Genomic DNA, 21,446 nt, shown 5'->3' on the forward strand with positions numbered 1-21,446 from the left:
TTCCTCATCCAAGATTGTACACAATATAAACTGATGTAAGATGTGCAGCTGTGGGGGAACAGGAAAGACTACAGCCACACAGTGAGGATGCATCCTGCTTTGATAGGCTATCTATATTTTGACAAAACATGAGGGACCTCACACATCCCAAAGAGTTCTGCCACACAGCAGGAGGAAAACATGAACTGCCAAACGTATAATTTGCTTGTAGGCAACTTTGCCACGTGTCAGCCCATGATACATTCCTGTTCTGCAGAACAAGGTGCAGATTATCTGCATAAATTCTGCTGATAAGACCTTCACACCAAGGTCACACAGAAAGTCAATGTCAGGGCTTAAAGTAGAACATGAATGCAAATTTCTTTGCTGTTGGTTTCCATGAGGGAAGGATTTCACCACTTAACTCCCAGCTTCAAGGCTAGTGCTACAGCCAGGAAGAGCAGCTTCTTACATACAAAGCAAGGAGGCAAGAGAGGTGCAAAAGGAGACCAATGAACTACTGAAATATGCAAAATCTCTATTTCTTTAAGATATTGCATAGATTCTGGAGATGACTAAGAATTTTATTCATGAAAAATCAACCTCAAATAACTCAAAAGAACATTCAGTGTGGGAGGTTCTTTTGCAAAAATTAAATAGCAATTGTAATGAAATAGTATCTTCTACCAAGTTACCAAAGAATTCACATTTTGCTCGTACTCTTACCTAACTGTAGAACCAGGAACCATACACAAGGGATAATAGCCAAGTTGTTATCTCAAGATGTAGCATTATTTCAAAAACGTGGGTGGAAGAGCAGGAAGCAAAAGCAAGATTAATTTTAAAAACAATCTTAGGGCAAGATTTTTATTTAGACCTACCCAACAGAGCTAACCTCCACATCAGCTACAGATACCTACAGAGCTAATTTTAGCAGTATTTCAAAAATGCTGGCTATGCACAGAGCATGTTTGATCTTCTTATATTCAAATCTGCCGTCATTTGACTTACCTATACCCACAGCTGATGATGCCTGGCTTACAACCTGATACTTCAAAAATGCTGCCAGAAGGAGACAAGAAAGGCTATTAGCACAAACCAGTGTTTGCTAAGTATGCTTTTTGTATTCTTTCCTTCTTGCTCACCTGTGCTTTATTCACAGGAATGTGACTTCAATAACCAAAGCTATAAGCTTCTGCCTTTAAGTTGCACCATCTAGAAGTTTTTTGAACATCAGCAGGTAAACAGAGTTCCAACTCCTCCAATTCTATCACTAGAATGTGTGTATTTTAAGGATCTTAATTTCTGAAGCTGTTGATAACTTCTGGACTCACTGATCCTTGTGGGTCCCTTTCAACTTATAATATTCTGTGATTAAATCTGTGATTACTTTGTTCAAACCCTAAAGAAAATAAAGACTCAGCTATGTCCTGGTTTCCCTTTAAAAATGTACAAAATCAATTCTCCTGTTTAAAAGGTCATTAAAAAGCATTAAAACAATCCATTTGTTCAGTTGAAGACATCAAACACTGACTAACTCCATCAGTTTAGGACAATGTGCTATTATGCTTCAAAGTCACATGTAGCACATATCAAATGAAACGTCAGAGAAGCAAGGCATTTAAATGCATATTTGACATACTTTTTGCATCTCAGTACATTTTGCTTCTCAATGGGGCTGTGGGTGGGAGAGGAAAAGGTTGGTTTCTTATAGATTTGAGTGTAAAGGCATCATTTGGCAATTTAAATCATCAGATGTTACAACTGCCCACTGCTAGATGCTGCCACATACAGGACAAACACATACCAGAGATCACCATTCTGCATATTCAGAAGGAACATTTACAATCACTGTCTGTCTCCTCAGACAGCAGCATTATACAGCCCTCACACTGCAATGCCAACATGAGTAATTAGTCATTAAACTTTTGAGCCACTCATTCATATTTGTGCATAACAATATTTACTATTCTCAAGTACCCCTTGTCACTGGACTTATATCCAGCCTCAAACAATGAAAAAAAAAAAAAAGAAAAAAAAAAAAAAAAAGCAGTGTATTTTAAAAGGTCCAAAGCTGCTGCTTCCATTGTGCAAATCAACTTCTACAATGTTAGCTACTGGTCAGCCAGAGCAACATTTCTCTCACATTTTGTCTCCACTTCTGTAAAGGATACAAACCGCCATATTTAACATCTGTCGATTAATGTGTGTATACACCCCTCATCTTAGGTTCTTCAAAAGACAGAGCAACATTTCATCTCACACAAAGATACTAAGTCAGGTGCACCAAAAGCACATTTAGATGCCTGAACTCTGTGTAACATTAAAACAATGGTTTGTTTGTGTCTGACAATTTCACGGAAAAAAAATAACTATACTCATGGGTAAAGTTCCTGTAAATCATTCCTTTTCCCCAACTCAACCCTCACCTTTACAGCGATGAACAAAGGCAAACTTCAGATTTCCATCTGGATGTTAATCAAATACCACCACAGCCATTGCCCAGCATTTCTCATATGGAGAACTCTTTGAGGATACAAAAATCATTACTGACAATTTACAAATGAGGCATGTGAGAATTAGAAGAAGGGTAGATTCAGTAAGTGGAGAGACAGGGTTGGTCAACCTCAGAATGTTAGTACACAAGATATGTGTACTATGAATGTACACTGAACTGGCTAATATTGACTTCTGCTTGTTTGAACATTCCTCCAATTACTTACAAGAAAAAAATGAAAGTAAACACAGATAAACATTACTAAAAACAGGGTAATAAGACTGCATTAAACTTCAACAGGCATTTGAGTAAAATTTAAATGCCTTTAATTTGATTTAATATACTTAACTAAGAAAGTAAAGAAATTAAAACTAAAGCCACTTAAATTATGCTTAATGTCTTTGTATAAGAATACTATGTAATTTAATCTACTTTCAAAGCATATCTTAGTCTGGATTAATTCTTCCAAGTGTTCCTACACAGACAAGCCCTTAGCATATGCTAAATGGTTTCTCAAAGAAGACAAACTATCTTATACTTAGCATAAAAGACTGAGATTACTGATGAGTTGCTGGTGACTGATGAATTCCTTTATAACACACCAATACCCCACTTACATACACTTACGTAACAAAATTCAGATAAACTGAATATGAGTGTTTCCTGTCTACTGGAAATCAATTTTTTTTGAGCTTGCAGCAAAAAACAGATTCAAAGTCTTAACCAGATCTCTCAGTTTTACTGTCCTTTAAATCCAAAGGAAACATTTCATATTGACATCTGATCTTTTATTTACTACTGTCAAGATTGATATTTGCATACACATGGGATGATACATCTTGTTAAATTTAATTTCATGTAGATTTCTTAACTTCAGACAAATAAAATGTGCCTCCCTCACCAAATTTGAGGTTCAATGATGTCAACCTTGCAGAAGGTTTTTGGAGGGCATAAGAAGTGAGTTGACTCTTCTGTGGGCAAAGCTTCTTCAGGTATATAAGAGTCATATCTACAACCCTTCACCAAGACAACTTGCCCTGTCCAAAGGGGAAAATGGGCCAGTGGCCAAAGGTGGAGGTGAAGGCAAGAAGGCTCAGCTACTGAACGTGGCAGGAACTAATGCACAGCAAGATGGTGCTTGAGGTCTTGGTCCTGCTTGGAGGAACCTACATTCCCAACATGGTCAACTAATGAAAGCAAAGCACTTATTTTAATAAGTTGTGGAAGCTTGTACAGAAGACTATGAAGCATGTTTCCACTAAGATTTTCACTTAAGTTAGTTAAATTAAGAACCCACCCCTTTTCATAGTTAATTCAAGGATACAGATGAAACTAGAAATGCATCTCCTCCCACTCCTATCACCAACCCCCAGAGAAAAATATTTAAATAGAAGATATTTGTAATCTAGAACAGAGAGCAGTATTCTCTGAAGTATCATCTAATTTAAATAAGTCTCTCTCATTAACTTAAAGGCATTCTAAACACTTCATCAATGCTTTGTTTATGTGCTATTTCACACTACATTTCCCCAGCATTAGTATACACATTTCTATAGACACAAATGTGTAATTGTGGATTTATGGTATTCAGTCAAATCATGTATTAAAAATAAATTTACAATTTCTAATGCCAGTAAAATATTCTGTAGCCATGTAGTTGCCTTTTTTTTTGCTACAGCTCCATTAACTGAGTACTCTATACTGTTTGCAAAGTCACAGAATTCCTGAATAATTTTAACTGCATACATGCAAATAATCTCTTTGCTAAATTCCTGACTACTTTTCGTGCATTTGTCCTCACAGTGCCTCTCTCAGGCAGCAATACTAGACAGCATTACCTACTAAATCCATAAAGAACTGGTAGGTAATCACTAGTTTTAGAAGTATACAGAAAGAAGAGAATACAGGAGTAAAATCAGCATTCAAATTGATCCATGATAATTTAAAATTACTCAATTTTGGGAGCAAGAAACAAAACTCAGGATCTTCTCCTGTGACATGATCCCAAACCTCAGCTGTTTTTGTGAGAATTACTTTGAGTTGCAAAGGTCAAAAAGATACAACTTCTCACCAAACATGCAAGAAATATAAATGTGACATGAAAAGCATTCGTCCTGCGCCTATTAAATGTACCTGGGGACAAAATCTAGCATGAAACAAGGATAAGCATATGCAACTTAACTGAATATGTGCAAGATGATAACCTGGAGAAATTGATTATTTTATTCCATCATACACCTGGAATAACTACTAAAACTGTGGTGAAATATAGACAGATAACTCACAGAACTCATGGGGTGTGTACAGTATAACATGGAGCAGGTGCAACTAGGACTGTCAACTGCACAAAATACAAAGTATTTGCAAATACTTGGGTCACACCAAGAGGTACAAGATGAATTACACTGCCTTTGCAACAGCAAACTAGTCTCTTTTCCTGATGTGGCTTCTTTGATTAAGATTAATTGGAGAATATTCACTCCCTGACCAAAAGAGATGGCATTTGAAACAGAATCCTCCAGAGTTAAAATGGTGTATGTGGTGAAGAAATACAGAAAGTTCACATGGAATGAAGCAGCCATTCACACAGGTGGCCTGAAAAGGCACAGATGTCTCTGAAAGCCTTTGGCTGGATCTTCACCTAAAGATAGTTCTAAGCCCAAGTCACACTGTGATTTCACCTTTAATCTGTGAGATAATGCCATCACCTTCAGAGGCTACACTAGTAGAAGAAAACTCCTGGACATCTGGAGGACAGATGGGGTCAGCCCTCCACAGGCCAGCCAAGATGACCATGCTGTAAGCCTGCCACACAGCTTGGGTGTAGTTTTAGTGCCCTGGTAAACTCCCAGTTTGGTGTGGATTGATGTTCCTCCACACAGTCCTTTTACAGTAATTCTGCGAACACAGGCTCCAGCAGAAGCAAAAACACAGCCAGCAACAGCAAATTAATTAGAAAGCATTAAAAATGCTTAGTAATGCCTAGATTCGGAGCTATATAGAAGATAAGGGTATGGAGATCAATCAGTTTCCCAACAACTACCTTGAAGGGGCAAGGTTTATCCTCCCTGACCCAGCTGGCTTCACTGCTATAGTGAGCTACATAATATAAGGCGCCATCATGGCACCATTGTAACAGTAACATATCGAACCTCAGTGGCATAAGCAATTATTGGGAAAAAAAAAAAACAAAACCAAAAACCCAAAACCAAAAACCAAAAAACCCAACCAAAAGACCCTTCCCAAAACTAGCATGATCAAAAAACCCCATAGAAACATACGAAAACTTACTTCTAATAGATCTAATTTAAAACATTGTTTTCAAGTTCTAGACTGCACTGCGCAGCCTATTTTTTACCCATCTTGCTGCTTTGCAAGGTGGATAAAAAATAGGGACAGGAAATATAAAAGACACATCTATGAGATTTGTGTAAAAACAGGCTATTATGTGGATATAAATTATTTGGTTTGGTATTTTTTAAGTACCTGTAAAGTGCTCAGTGCTAGTCAAATTACAAAGAAAATTATCTTTTGCTTTAAGAAACTGACAATCTAAATGACAAAAGAGAATAGATAAGATGCAGCAAGAAGCCAGCGAAGAATGAAGAATATTTTGCTTGTGTTTTGGATTTGATTGCTTCCTGTCAGCACCTCTGAGCTAGAGTTCTTGCTACAGATTTGCTGACAAGTATGCAAGTGTGGTGGAACAGAATTTGGTAAGGCAGCACAGAGAAGTAGAAGCAGCACAGAAAAAGCCAAAGTCAAGATGAAACAAAACCTAACAAGCTTGGAATCACCATTAGTACAGTGACGAGAAGCATGAAGGATGCCTTAAGTAGTTGGAAAAAAGCGTATGATGAGGATAGAAAACTGAAGGAACCCAATACTTAGAAGATAAACTTCAGACAGAACTGCTGTAAGAAATCACAGCTGAAGCTGCTGTAATGGCAGAAAGATAGACCAGAACGACCCTGCTTTACAAACCTTTTAGAACAAATACATGGCTATTTGGGAGACTCATCTAATGATGAAATTCGGTATCAGCTGCTTAGTGTAATGCAAATAGTTATGCAGTTAGGAAAACAAAAATCAATCATTTTTATGGCAAACCTCTCAGCCTTGGGAGTATGTTCATTACTAGAGGTCCAACATGTCACATTTCTTCATAAAGTTTGTGAGAGAAGTAGCCAAGACTTCCTTTGGCAGTGTAAAAGCAGTGCTGTCACAGATGGACTTCATACAAATGGGGTTTGATTTTATTAATAAATGTCTTTTACCCCCCCTACTCTGAAATCCTCCACCTATACCAGCTTTCTCCCTTTCTCATCTTACTTAAACGTAAGAAAGAATAAGACATTGTTTGTTTGTTTTCTTTTCTTGATAGGAGACCAGTTTTTCTCCAGTTTGGTGGTACTCCAAGTGAAAAGGACAGCAGATACGCTCTTGGCAACTGTGCAGGGTGGCTTTTATTTTTTTTTGTTTGTTTGTTTTTTTTCCATAAAACACTTCACTGTGCCAGCTTTCTGAGTAACCTCAGAAATAATATGCTTTTTCTGACAGATGACAGCAGAGTGGAGTCAATAAACAAATTAGACCCATATGAAAGTGTGATTCATACGCAATGTCACAACTCCAAAGAATAAGGTGCTACATGACTACCAAAGAGGCCATCACTACACGGATTCACAGAACACTGAATTGGAAGGGACCCACAAGGATCACCGAGTCCAACTCATAATTATACATAAGCCTTCAAATGAAAATTGCTTCCCAGACTTTCACAAAGCTTTTACCAGCTCTTCAGCACTTAACAGTTGCTGTTAAACTCTTCTAGGCACAGAAGAAATCCTCTTATAATGAAGCACAAAGGTCTAGCATGAAGCTAAGTTAAACAGAACCACCCCTCACAGCAACTCGTCCATAAAGAGGTATCACATCGTTCCACTGAAACCACATGAAAAACAGCGTTTGAAAAGTTTCAGAAAAGTTCAGTTTTCAGGCTTTTCTTTTTGCATTAAAAAAAACCAAAAAATGCAGAAAGATGCAAGCAAGCACAAAACTCTGTTATGGTAGCAACACTGTTGCTATAGAATGCACCAACCACTGTTTCCTCCTAAGTCTGGCTAGGGTACAAAAGGTCGGTAGCACGCACTCCCGTGGAACAGTTTGCACTAAGGACAGAAGGATTTGATAGCTACCCTGCTTCAAACACCAGTGCAGCAAGGGGTTTAAGGCAGGCAGCAGAAGTGCTCTCAGTCAGTGTGTGTAACAGATCACGCTCTGCTGAAGGATTTTCATCCCGAGACCTCGCGCGCGTGCATTCAAAGCAAGCAGCTGCTGCTGGCACCACCGGCCAGAGCAAACGTCAGTGACAAACGGGTGTCACATCCAGAACAAGCAAATGTCAAAACACCACACAGAAAAGTTTATAAACAAAACCTCTTGTTGCTTCCCCCTTCTCTCTCCCGTGTTGGTGGGTTCAGGGCCAGCTCTGGGGGATGAAGGGGATTACTGCAGAAAGCCAGAGGTTGGCAGTGTGACAGGGCTGGGAATAGGAAATCTAACGGACATGGGAGACCGGCCTCGGTGACTGACTCAGCTTCTGACCCACTTACAAAACTTGGCCAAACTGCTTTTGGTGCCACTGCTCCTCTCCCAGACTCTGCATGACCTTATTTTGTATGATCTTGTCCAATTAGATCGATATATTCAAGGCAGTGACTGCCTCTTGTTAATTTTGGTGAAAAACAGCCTATAGCATTGAATAATATGTTAGTTAAAAAAAAATAAAAAAAGAAAGGGGGCTGATCTGCTGATTTTACTAGGATCTGCCATGACAAGAATAAAATCATCATTTCACTTAAATAATGAAGAATACCCACACAGTTAAACCTGTTAATATTATTTAAAAATATGTACAGCTGGAAGAGTGGCATGTTGCTCTCATTCACAAGTTCGCTACATCTTTACTGACGCCTACAATCTCCCCTATAGGTCTATTTACAGAGGCATTTCTCCCAGGGGCCAAGTTTTCCATTCATGTCCTTTCTTCCCCCTTCTCTCCTGCTTTATCCCCTCCCTCTGGCAGAGCCTTTCAGTCACATTAGGCAAAGTATTTGTGGTGTGACATGGGGAACGGATCCAAGCCTCCAGCAAGCAAAAAAATAAGCTGAATAAAACGAAAAAAATTTATTTTTAACCTGGATGGGTTCCCAGACTGAGCTTATTCCCCACCACAACAGGTGTATCAACACACCTGGGGAAGAACTGAGCAAACCAAGCTCCAACTCTTGCTGACATAACTACTGCTGACAAAGTCAAATGTATATATTAGTAGGATAAGGACATTTTTAAAATATTAATACTGGAGTGGGGGTTCTTACACTGGGGAAATCTTTAAACATCATAAAATGGACCTAATACATATTCCTTATGTTGTTCACAGTTTCCTTTGCCAGTTTGGCTAATTATACGATATTTAAGTTTAAACATATGTTGCCTCCCTTGCAGTGAATCCTCTCCTCCTACATGATACAGCAGTGAAGTCATCTTGCTGACTTCAAGTTGAATCCTGCACCCTCTTCAAGTAGGTGGGCATTTTTAGCTTATCTGGAAAGCAGTCCAGCCCCGGGAGCACGGCGATTCTCGTTGCAATAAGCTACCAAGAGCTTGACCGTGACAAATATCCTGAAATATGTACTCCACATGCTCTGTGCATAAGAACCAGCATAACTTCCCCCATCCTGAACATATGGTTCTTAAAACATGTAAGAGATGCTCAGGATGCATCTGTACTGGAGTGAAAGGTGAACCAGCTGACCAGAGACTTTTAATCTCCTTCATTTCTTACCATCACCAACTGACTTTAAGACTTTGGGATTTTTTTCTGAAAACCAAGACACATAAGATACGAGGAGATTCCAAATGTAAGGAAGTGGCAAAAGACTGAGCAAAAAAATGTATTTAGAAGGGAAAAAAATCTTGCGGCCTTTTACAAACTTCCATGTGCTGCAGACAGGAAAATCTTTATCAGTTAGTGCCTTCCACATTAAAACAGCCCTTAGCCAGCAGAGAAGCAGAGTACACCACAATAGCTGTGTTTCATTAGCTTAGCACAGCAGAGTATAGGATTTAAAGGGAATAGACAGCAGCTGAAAATAATTGCATTAAATTAACATTAACCCACAAACCCAGAAGAGGCATATAATATTCAGGACTGCTACAGAAGCGGTAACCCAGAATTAACGTCTGTAAAAGATGAACAATCCTGCTCTAACTGGGATTCAAAATCCTAAAGGAAGAAAGCTCACCTCAAATAGTGTTCCCTTAGGCGGGGAGAAGGAAAGAAAGGAAAACATGGCCTAGTTAAAAATATCAGTAGGTAGAAACACAAACTGTAAAATGATGTGGTTCCCAAAGGACTGAGATTTTTCTGGTTAATACACATAGTCCCACACATTCCTTCTCAAAAAGGACTTTGAAATTAAATCTAATTTTAAGATCTGTAAGTGAGATGGACATGTGAGAATTTAAACATTTAGGGCAGAAAAGACAAAACCTCAGAGACTAAAGCAAGAAAGGCAGCTGGAACTAGAGTGGACTAAAACACATCCAAGAGTGACAGCTATATTTCAATTGGCAAATGTACATTTCAACAGTCCACAAGTCTTGATAATAGAAGGCCTTAGAGTAGAAGATCATCACCAAAATAAGTTCCTTAATTAATCTAAAGTGTTAGGATGGGGAGACACAAACTCAAGGGAGCATACTGTGCTCAAAAATGAAGAGGAAATTTATACAAAACATGGGGAGAGGAAGTAATTATTTAAAAAATTTGAGAGACACTGACTTACAGCACCAACTCATTTCATCTGTGAACAGGCACCAGAAGAAAGCCATGGCACTATTGGCCAGGAGGAAAAACAAAACTCCCAAGTTCTTTCTCCCAGCACCAGCTAGAAAAGTCAGCTTGGTCAGGGCCTTGGCTAGCTGCAGGTCAAAAAGCAGAACTAAGCCACCAACTGATGCCTGAGGAAAATTATAGCAGAAACTATTATCAGACCAGCTCTAAGACCTCATTTGGTGCCTTGATAGCCCCTGACCATCTGAATTTACATGGTTCTTCCAATTGGAGATAAATTCTACCTCATGAGCAAGCCAGCATTTGGAAACAATTAACATCCTATTTCCATTAACCACCATGTTCTTCCCTTCTGCATCCCTGCAGAATTTAAAATGTTTATAAAATGACAAAAACTGACCTGTGGACTTTACTGTTACAGTAAAACTTAGCAACATGAGTTTGTGCTTTAGGATGTTTTAAAGCTTTAAACAACTGCCTGTCTAACACAAAATTAATTTGTAATCCATCCTTACTGGGCAGTGAAAATTTCTTTTTAGTTGAGCTCTTCATTACAGCAGGATTTTATAACTGTTCCTCTGTATTTGTCTACCATCTGCACAGCACTCTTCCATATGGACACACAGTACCTTTTTTTTTGGTTTTGTTAGGTCTCCTTCATTAGCAATACTCTTTCATGAGCAGAAGAAGACAGCCTAAAAGTGTCTAAAATATAGTGCTTCATTGGAATTTTGAAGTTTTTAATGTTTAAAGCAAGTGCTTGCCACTATTTTTATTTAAACACTTTGATGAAAATGCTAGAGCAGCCTGAATCTCACTTATCTAAGGTTTCTACAAATTCTCTGACAATAAAGCTTTCTGTGAAGTCACACCTTGCAAGTTTCAGAGTAGAAGTCAGGTAAGTTAAGAGATGACAATCTAATTTTACTATAAGTTTTGGCTTTCAGGACTTAATATTTTGCCTTTTTAAGGAAAAATGAAATTAATTTTCTCATACATTTGTCTAACCAAAGAGAGCAAAGAGCTTCCATGTCAGCAGCAGGGTTAAGGCAAAGCCATCTGAACTCCTGGTGCAGGTCTCTAGCTGTTTAATTAGATTCACCCCAGAACTTTTCCCTTAGAATCTCTGCTTTACCCAGTTTTCTACTTTCAAAAACCTGTCTGAACTTTGCATCTTCAGGACCTCTATTGCTCTATGGACTTGGTTTGATTGAGCTGACAATTTAAAAGTAGAGTAGAAAAGGAGAAAAGAGACACAGATCCCATACAAAGAAGCAACAAAATCTGTTGCTCTTTCTTGGGGTACCAAGCTGAAACTTCAGAGGGTGGCAGGAATGACCCAACTCTTTCAAGCAGCAGATCTGCTTGCTCTCCATACCTAATACAACACCTTGCCGGCAGAAATCCATCCTGGAGTTTTGGCTTAGCATGGTGGAAACACCAGTTATACCAAAGGTTTTGTTTTATATGTGATCTCAGCTAATACTTCCATTTCATTGCACAAGATCTCCATTCAGCCCTAGCAAAACACAGCATTTTTGATCAATCATATCTTGAAATAACTTTTCAAATAAATAACTGAAGCTAAAAAATTCTATAGCTGTTTCTATTCACTCTTACACTTCCATCCGTTATTTGCATAGTCATTCCCACTCTGATTTAATCATTCCTTTCATGACTGTCTAAGTCTACATTGAAAATGAGAACAGTAAATCAAACTAAGCATTTGGCAGGCATGTACTGGTGAGATCACAGCAAGATCCTGGAATAGCACAGGCACTCTCATATGGAAAAGGCTTGTGGAGTTCCCATGCAGTTCAAGTAACCATCATCTGACTAAATGAGCAATACTGAGATGGACAAAGCCCTCTGTGGAAACCGGCTGCTAACAGGGTGAACACCCAGGGAGGTGGCAGAACTGGCACCCAAAGCTTCACAACTAATGTGTCACAATATGTGATATAGCCATATTACTGCATTAATAAAACCAGCACAGATCAGGGCTTTTTTATCTAACCACACAATGAAGCTCAGAGGTAAAAAGTCAGAAGCAAGAATATGAAGTCCCCGTTAAAAGGTAAGCCTGAATACACAGAGAGGATTTCATTTCTCTGACTTTCAGTTAAATGAAATACAATGTTTCATGAGGCAGAAAAACAAGGTCTTGTTTAGAAAAGGTGCACTTGGCCCAAGGAGAATCACAAAAGAATTACTTAAAATGTGTTTGTGATTCATCATGGTTCAGTAACTTCTCATGAATGCTAATGTGTTTCGGAGAGATAGAAAGGCTTGTGCAGGTGTGACAGAAACAATTAGTCAGTTATTAGTAAGTGCAGGCTTCACTGGCAGCCACGCTGCTGGAGCTCCACATTACCTGTAAGCCTGCCAGTAACTCTCCACATGCTCCTGATATTTAGGACTGCCAAAGAGGCAGGACAACAAGTTAAATCTGCAAACACTCATTCCTTCCCCTCATTTTGCCTGCCTCCATGACAAAATTTGCAGTTAAAGTAAAATGCTACATGCTTAAGATAGTGTGGCTCCTCTTCTGCAGTAAGGAGAGAATCTAAGCTTATCCACAATAAACTAATATAAACACTAACTCACTGCATTTCCTCTCCAAGACCTTCTAAAAATGTGCTTATTTCAAATGAAGTATGCCTACATGGATCTACCTATATAGAGCAGAACAGACAGCTTTGTTTAAATCAAAACTTCACCTTTCTTTAGTGTAACTACTCCATCCACCAGTAGCTTTACAGCAAGCAATAAAACTTTATTCTCTTTTAGCACTCTGGAGATCCACTCATTTCTACAGGCCTTGCAACAACATTTAGAGAAAATTTTCAAATGTGTTGCCTATTACCCCAATATCTGGCATCCTTTCCTAAAGCAGAAGTCAGAACAGCATGGAGGACTGTTTAACTTAATTTCCTTATTTCCTTTCAGCTTTTAAGAAAATATGCTAAGATCCCTTAATTACAAATGATGTTCAACGCTTAAAAGGCGACCCTCCAACAGATACTTAGGAAAAAAACCTCAACATATTCTGAGAGCAACAATATAATCCAAGTAATCATGCTCCAACAGCAAGCCAGAGATGTGTTTACAGCAGCAAAGAACAGCCTGGCTTTGACTCAGTGCCTCACTACACACCCGAGACACTCAACTGCTCCAGCATAATGTTCATCCTCACTACGAGACAGACATCACAATTTTTGTAGCACAGTCAATCTCTGAAATGAATAGCAAATAATTCACTAGGGGCTGAATTTATTAGCTATACAAAATTCTCAGGGTCAAAGGCCAGTGAAATGAGATGAAAACCATTAAGCCAGCAGACTTCAGATTCTTTTGATCAAGAACACAGCCATATGCCTGCGTCCTTTATCCAACCACAGTTCCAATTAAATTTGCAGGAACTCAGTTTTTCATCTGGTTTAGTGGCTAATTTCTTAATATTCACTACCACTAAAATAATAAGCATAGACCCCACTGTGCTGTTATACTGCAGGTTTGCACACACGCATGTGTGTGCATGGATATAAAAGCCAAATATTTTGATTAAAAGAATGCTTCCTGAGTGCAGATTACAATCTCTTGTTGTTTAAATAGCAAAAGTCTTCATAGGAAGCCTTTCCAAGCTGTTCAGAAAGTAGCTATGGTCAGAGGCATAACTGCAGCTGCACAAGATGGGTGCTTCCCACCCCACTGATCTGACCTGTGCATTTATTTTCTCCATCATTATCTATACCTGTAGTGCAAAAAACAATATGACCCATATCTGTCTTGGTTTGTGCTGAATTAACAGGAGCAAAAGTTAAGTTCATATTTAATTGTAATTTAATAAGACTCTTTCCAGTCTTCACGCCCACCCACCCACCTTAAAGGACCCAGAATAATCTAGGATTGGCCTTAAAAGCTCAGGAGCTTCCTTACTCCCACTGCAGCCTTATGGTAGACAACCCATAATGCTGTCTGCCAAGGACTCAAACAGGCTCTGCAACAGCAGACAGAAAGGATGGAGAGGGAAGAAGCAAAAAGAAAAGGAATGAGAAAGGCCAGTGATCTTTCTGAAACAGCAGCCAGTTTGTATGCTCCCTGACCTGCAGGACAATCCAAGGTGCCACTTGGGCTTCACTATTCTCCCCAGAGGATGCAAAGGTTGTTTGCAAACTTGTTACAATCCTGCCCTGCCACCAGCTAGTGATCCTGTATCCAGCTGGGCAACATAATATTTAAAAATGAGCATGTGTTAGAGATGTGGAGGACTGAGGAATGCTTACCTAATGAAGGTGCCATTGTGTTCTGCTCTTCCCCTCTTCAGTCAGTTAGAAGTTATGCAATGGCTCAGATATTCAATTCAGTTTCCATATGCCTGACAGACTAAGCTCGTGTGAATTTGTGTGGGGGATCCCCCCAAAGTTATATATCACATGGATTTAAATTACTAAACTGAAACACTGGAGATCACAAATTCCCTTTTCAGGCTTATCTAGCAAGAAACACAGGACCTAAATAAACTCAACAATACCTTCCCCTCCTCTTTTGGGGCCTGCTAATGCTTTTCCCTTCCACTTGTTTTATTTCTCTTTTCTCTTCCTTCATTCAACCTTATTCTACCATCATCAAAAGCTTCAAGGAGGCTGAATTTTTTTTTTCTGCCATTTCTTTGCAATGCCAAGTTCTGCCTTTCACTGCCAGTCTTGGTATCCTCTCCCCCCTCCAGTAGCCCTTCCAAAACTATAATCCATTCTTTTAAGAGCTGCATTTTCTGTTGATAGCGCCAGAGGCCAGGAAGGCTCCTGGCAGAACAGTTCCAACAAAGAGTCTGAAACTGAACAATCTTTATGGATAAGGAAGTCCAAGATGTGGTTTTTAAAATAAGAATAACAATAATAATAAAAAATTATGCCTCTGGCATTGGCAGTTTTTAAATGTAAGCACATAAAATTTCCCTTCCAAAGGGGCAGGTAACGTACAATGCTTTTCACCAGCAATGAATACCTGCTTCTCCTACCTACGTAAAATGCTCTGTAGAATAGAAGTAAAACACATTACACTGGGGATTCATATACCCACAGATGTCAATAACATTCTACTACTTGTAGTCCATTTCTGCAGAAGCAAATGGTGATGCCATTTGCTACAAATTTCTGCTTCCTAACACAGCCTTGGTCTTCTTCTAACAATTGTGCAAGGCGAGCCATTGACAACTGCAGAATGACACTATTTTTTGCCAGAAATACTTTAAAATAGCTACCACAGAAAGACACATTATTTTATGCCAATGTCTCAGCAACCCAATCTTTTTGTCTGCAAGGGTAACAACAGGGAAACTGCTGCTCCTCAGACAAAGTTGCTCTACTAACACAAAATGAGAGAAGCTCCTTCTCTTCCTCCTTCTCTTCCTCTCTTCTCTTCTCTTACTCTGCTTTAGTAGCATACCAGTGGGAAAGAAGCAGATAACTTCTTCCCTTGAGGTATCCAGATTGTTCTGCAAATAGCAAAAGCCTTTGCAATTATCACATGTATCACACTCGGCTTTCACTGATTTCCTGAGTTCCTCAATGGGACCAGAACTAGCTGAAGACCAGTTTTAGACCTTAGAAAGGAAAAAGTAACTCTGCATATTTGAAGTCTGCATCAATTTCTTACTCAATTCAAGGAAGGTGCATTCCTTTCTTTGACCTCAATTTTTCATTCAAGATTTTAAGCACTGAACTGTGACAATGTGGACGAATTCTCTGCACAAAGATGTTACACACTGCTCACAACTGAAGAAGCAATGTTTACAGCACTGTGTAACTGAGATAATTCTCTTTCTTCTACTTCTAAAGGCCGAACTCCACAGGTTTAGCACCTCTGTACTGAGTGACTTTATTTTAGCAAGAGAAACTGAGTTATGCCAGCTGTTCAAGATTATTTGGTTAACATTTTTAGTGAAAATATTATGGCAAGTTATGACCAGATTTTATTGTACATGATCAAGAAAACCCTTGCACAACTTTCTCCATTAAGATAGCAAAAAGCTACAGATTAAGTTTTTCTTTTGAAATAAACAAAACAAACAAACCCCAATCCAAACACACACATAAAAACCCAAACATTCAGAGGTTTTTTTTTTCAGTTTCAAGAGTAGATATCCCAACATGAAATCAGTATGAATACAAAACAAAAAACTATGTCAAGGCTTAGTATTTTCCATGAAATCATATTGCTACTTCATGGTCTTTTACCTATGGACAGCCTTTATTACGGAACAATCTGCTCTAATTCAGAGAGGAAAGAGAGATGGTCATTCACTCATGAAATCTAGTTATTTCCAGAGTCTTTATGTACACTCCTTTAAGAGCTCATGCCAGTTCTCCAATAATATTTTAAAACCACCTATGTTCATTTCCATTGACAAAATGCCTTCTAAACCATTTCTTTTTCTTTGACTTTATCTTCACTAGGCTTTGTACCACCATCAGAGTAAAAAATGAAAACAAAAGCATATTTCTCAAACTCAATTTAACACTTTTTAACACTTTTTTTTGCCTTTAGCATATACTAAGAGTTTGAGAATTTTTACCTACAGTTGATATATAGGTTTATTCAATAAAAATACTGGACAGTTAAACTTAAATGGAGCTGCCCTGAGCTTTTCCCAGTGTCTGGTGGAAATTCCACTATATAATTCAATAGATAGAGCAGTTCAGTTCTGCCTGTATCTGAAAAAAATTTGATTGCAGGTCTTTTCTGCCCTGTTTGGCTAAATCATCTCACCAAAGCACTACAATTACAGCAGGAACTTCATATTGCAATCTGGCATGTATTGTCCATGCTATCCCTTGGGAAGGCAATTCCCAGCTTTTATTCAGAAAATAGATTGCAAATATATCTCTTTGTATCTACATTCGGCCTACTGTCTACCCTTGTATTTTTTTAATTAATGCTGAGAAGATGCTCAAAACAACCTCCAAGTTTCCTAACCACTTCAGGTTCTCTTTACCAATACAGCACCTTGCCTTGCTCCCACTTGTAACTTCTCCCATAGAACTAGTAAAGATGAAGCGACCACGCTGATCAGACTCACCTTTCTCTCCCGGTAAACACAGTAAATTAAGAGATCTTGCTGCAGCTCTCACAAGCTAGCATTTGACTGATTAACTCTTTTTTTCCAGTAGTACTACTTCTGGAAAAAAAAAGGTCCTGGAGTTCAGATTAGATGATCTTTAAAGGTCCCTTTCAACCCAAAGTGTTCTGTAACCCATATTAATTTTTAACAAGGATAGGATATTTTTCTCCCAAGGCTTCTCTAAGTCATGTCTCTTTGTCCCATGTAGTATGCATATGAAATGACAATATGCAAGGACCACCATATGACACACACACACCACAACTCTCTTTCCCCTTGGCTACTACTGATAACACAGTTAATAACGGGCGTAGCTGTAATTATACATCTATAATGCTTGTCTATCTTGACATAGAGGAGGCTGCTGGAAACAGACTGGCATGAAGAATCTAGACAATGTAGAAAACATTTTATGAGCCCTGTCAACTGGTGTTATGCACTCCTTACCAGAATCTGCACTGTGTGCCACACCTCTCCATCTTTCCTGTTGGAACACTGCTTGCATTGAAAACTGGAGGGCAGCCCTCCTGAGGATGCACTCACTCAGGACACCTCTCTACCTGAGGCAAAGACCAAATCTACAGTCTTCCAACATCAAACCAGTGATTTACAATGTCTCTTCCATCACGTTAAAACTACACAGCTGCACAATGCCATTCCACTACAGTTACATATCACCTGCAGCAGAAAACACTGGACCTCCCAGGTACTGTCTGAATTCAAAAGCAAGACATCAGCAGTATGAAAACTGCGCTGACTCAGGCTTACCATTTCCAAATTAAATTAAAACTACTGGTTCTCCTTAATTACTCCAAATTGCTAGCCTGAGAGGCTACCTCTCTGTTCAATCCACATCCACAGCTGGGGCTTCTTTGTTCCAGAGGAGACAGCTACCCACAGGACATTCTCTAAAGGGGGCCCTCAACGCTGAATTTCAATAGATCAAGAGAAAAAAGCCTCAAGACAGGAAAACAAGGCTTATCCCCTTATCCAAGCTTATGAAGACCAATGAACACAGCAAGAACAATTAATTGGAAACAAAGGACCTATAGGTTGACTTAAATTTGATTTTCTAGTCTAGCTTGGTGGACTATATACTAATTTAGGGGAGGGAAGTCCAACTGTTTTTTCTTTATGCCATCATACCATTAATTAGAAAATGTAGCCTATAGGCCAGTACATTGTTTTTTTTCAACCTTCGTATATTAATTAAACAGAATTAATTCAAAGCTAAAAGCCTCTCCACCTCTAGAGTGAAGTTAATAATTTTACAAAATTTAAGCAATTTGGAGCATATAGCAAAAAAAAAAAAAAAAAATCTTCAAACCTACTGGTTTAATTTCAATCCACACACTACTGAATTGTGGGTGTTTTGACCCCTCTGGCATATGGGCTGGGAGAGCAATGTAAAATTCCAGTATAAACAGCCCAAGACCATTTTATTTATGCATTTGTATCGAAATAGAACTCGAATTCCAACTTGGATTTAAAATTATGCAGATTATTTTTTTCCCTTCTCTCTCAGCAGACATTTCTCCTTTATCATAATGTGTCTTCTGAGTCACTTACAGCTGCAGGGGATGAAGTCTTTGCAACCTCTACTTTCCAGAAAATCATCCCAACACAGCATGACACAACAAACTCTTGTTACCCCAACACACACCCAGACACTCTTTCAACAAGCTAAATTCCTAAGGTAGCTGAAGGAAAAAATTGGCTATTTTTAGCAGGTCAAGAAATAAAAGCCCAGACTATTGGATATTTAAAAAGTTTATGAAAGATGCTGTACATGGTTACATCTTAAGGCTAATCCAAAAAACACAGACTGAAATCACCATTTCATACAGAGGGCAGAACAGATGCCCAAGTTTCCACAGTTTGTACAAGTCAGTCAGAGAAAAAGCCAGAACAGAGAAAGGCTCAGAGCAACACAGGGCAGTGAGATTATTTTTCTCTCTCAAAATTGCTTTCCACATTTGCGCTATTAGAAAAGTTTCAATTTTAGCTCCAAAATATGAAAATCATTCCTTTCAAAAGAGATCACATAAACTGGTCTACTTCTAACATTAGCTACATTCAAAGAAAAACAAACAAAACAACAACAACAAAAAACAACAAAACAAAACAAAATAAACTCACTTTTTTTTCAAGGTCTGAATTCTTTTTTAATGCCCTTTCCCTCCTTTTCTGGAACTGGCACTAGCTGTCAAATCTTTATTTGCCATAAATATGGGGAAAATTGTATTAAGTGGTCCAAAACGAAAAAGACCTCCTCATTTTGTTTTGTAGACTTTTTGGTTGACTGGCTCCTTTTTTTTTCCCCCTTTCTCCCTTTTTCTGAGTAGTTACAACCACCACACTAAATGTGTTCTTTTGGTCTCCAATGGAACTTCTATCTTGTTCAGATTCTCTGCCCTTTTTTTTTTTTTTTTTTTTTTTTTTTTAAGAAAAAGAAGATTAGGCACAACAAGAGAAGTTATGCATATCTATAGAAGAGATTTTAGACCTACATAAAGTAGAGCTCAGAATTAGGTCCTCACATCTAGGCCTGAATTTTGTGAGTTTGATGACCAGAAGAGATTTCAATGTGTGAAGAGGGACAGTGGGAGGTGGGGTGAAAAGGGTGATAGGAGGAATGTACTTGAACCACAGGGGGTAGAACTTCAACAGATGAGTCTGCTGGTGCTTGAAGGGAGGAGAAAAAAAAGAAAACTTGGGAGGGGAAAAAAAAAAAGAAGACAAACACCAATACTCCAACATTTTAACAGCCTAGTGACCAAAGGATATACCAGATATCTTTTCCAGAATCCAAGGACAAGTACTTATGTTTAGGAATTTTTTTTCACTTGGTTTGGCTCAGTGCTACTGAAAAAGTTTGTCCAAAAGTCCATGTGCCGAGCCAACATTTATTAGGTTTCAATTTCCAGCTGAAGCCACAACTGCTGCTATGAAAATTAATGTGGCAATTGTACCAGAAAGCAAAGCAATGGAAAAGACTGCACTGGTATGTAACCAGTACATCCACTGGCACCAAGAGAAAAAATTGTATTATATCAACCAGTGTCATAGACATTTTTCTCTTCTCATTATAAGAGAAAAAATGTGCAAATCAAATTTATTGTTTGGCCAGAGGATATTATACAAATAGTTATAAATTCCTCATCACCCAACCTCAGTAGATTACTGCCTGTCCTAAAATATGAAGCAGCAAGTTAAAGAGTAACCCCTGCTATGTTCCCATCAACAAGATTCAGTGAAGAATACTGCAAATTGCCAGTCCAGCCAGTCAGAAAGCCTGAACTGCTCACATGAAGTATCTTTGCCAAAACCCACGTATCCCTCAAACTTCTGCTGGACTATGTGATAAATGTATATTGGCCGAAGAGAATGAAAAGCAATAGCTTCACTTCAGCTACAGATTGAAGCAGCAGAGCACGTGCATATACTGAGAGTATATGAATAGTTAGTTAAAACAAATCTAAAAAATCAAGTCATCATCAGAAGGATTACAGATGGGTTTCAAGTCCACAAACAAATGCACAAAGTACTTACAGCATGTGCATGGTCTCAGGAAAGGACAACTACATACTGAATTTTATGGAAGTTTCCAACAGACTACATCAGGAGACCTGACTCTCCCCATTTTTAGTATGAGGCTAACAATGAGCTAGAAGTAAACCACCCCTGAATAGCACCAGTCATCTAATCTCAGACAACACACATAAAAATCTCAGCTGAAGGAGGTAGGTTGAAGTGCTGACAGCATTATTTGAGCCTGTTGTCAAACCCTGCATATCCCTCCTCTTGTATAACTTCAAAATGTTGGATCTGTTTGATATGAGTTGTCAACTTCATACATTTTCATTAAGGAAAATAAGGTCCACGCAGAGTGTTTTGTCCACGTTCATGCACAATTCTGATTTCCAAAAAAGCTCTGGCAAATTAGATAATCTTCAGGCAAGCTTCCTCTGCTGTACTAAAGAATG

At 38.6% G+C, this 21,446-nt stretch overlaps 1 protein-coding gene across 5 annotated transcripts in view; it reads right to left on the reverse strand.

The window, feature by feature from the left end:
- The window catches only part of ELMO1 (engulfment and cell motility 1), a 304,241-nt gene that overhangs the window by 276,511 nt on the left and 6,284 nt on the right, over positions 1 to 21,446 (reverse strand). Inside the window, exon 3 of one of the 5 annotated variants that reach the window (XM_038126700.1) lies at positions 17,419 to 17,517. The exons of the other annotated variants lie outside the window; for them this stretch is intronic. The gene's annotated coding sequence lies outside the window, so the exon portion shown is untranslated. The remainder of the gene's footprint in view (positions 1 to 17,418; positions 17,518 to 21,446) is intronic. 5 annotated transcript variants of the gene reach the window in all.

This window comes from Motacilla alba, chromosome 2, assembly GCF_015832195.1.
Source record: "Motacilla alba alba isolate MOTALB_02 chromosome 2, Motacilla_alba_V1.0_pri, whole genome shotgun sequence".
Lineage (NCBI taxonomy): Eukaryota > Metazoa > Chordata > Aves > Passeriformes > Motacillidae > Motacilla > Motacilla alba.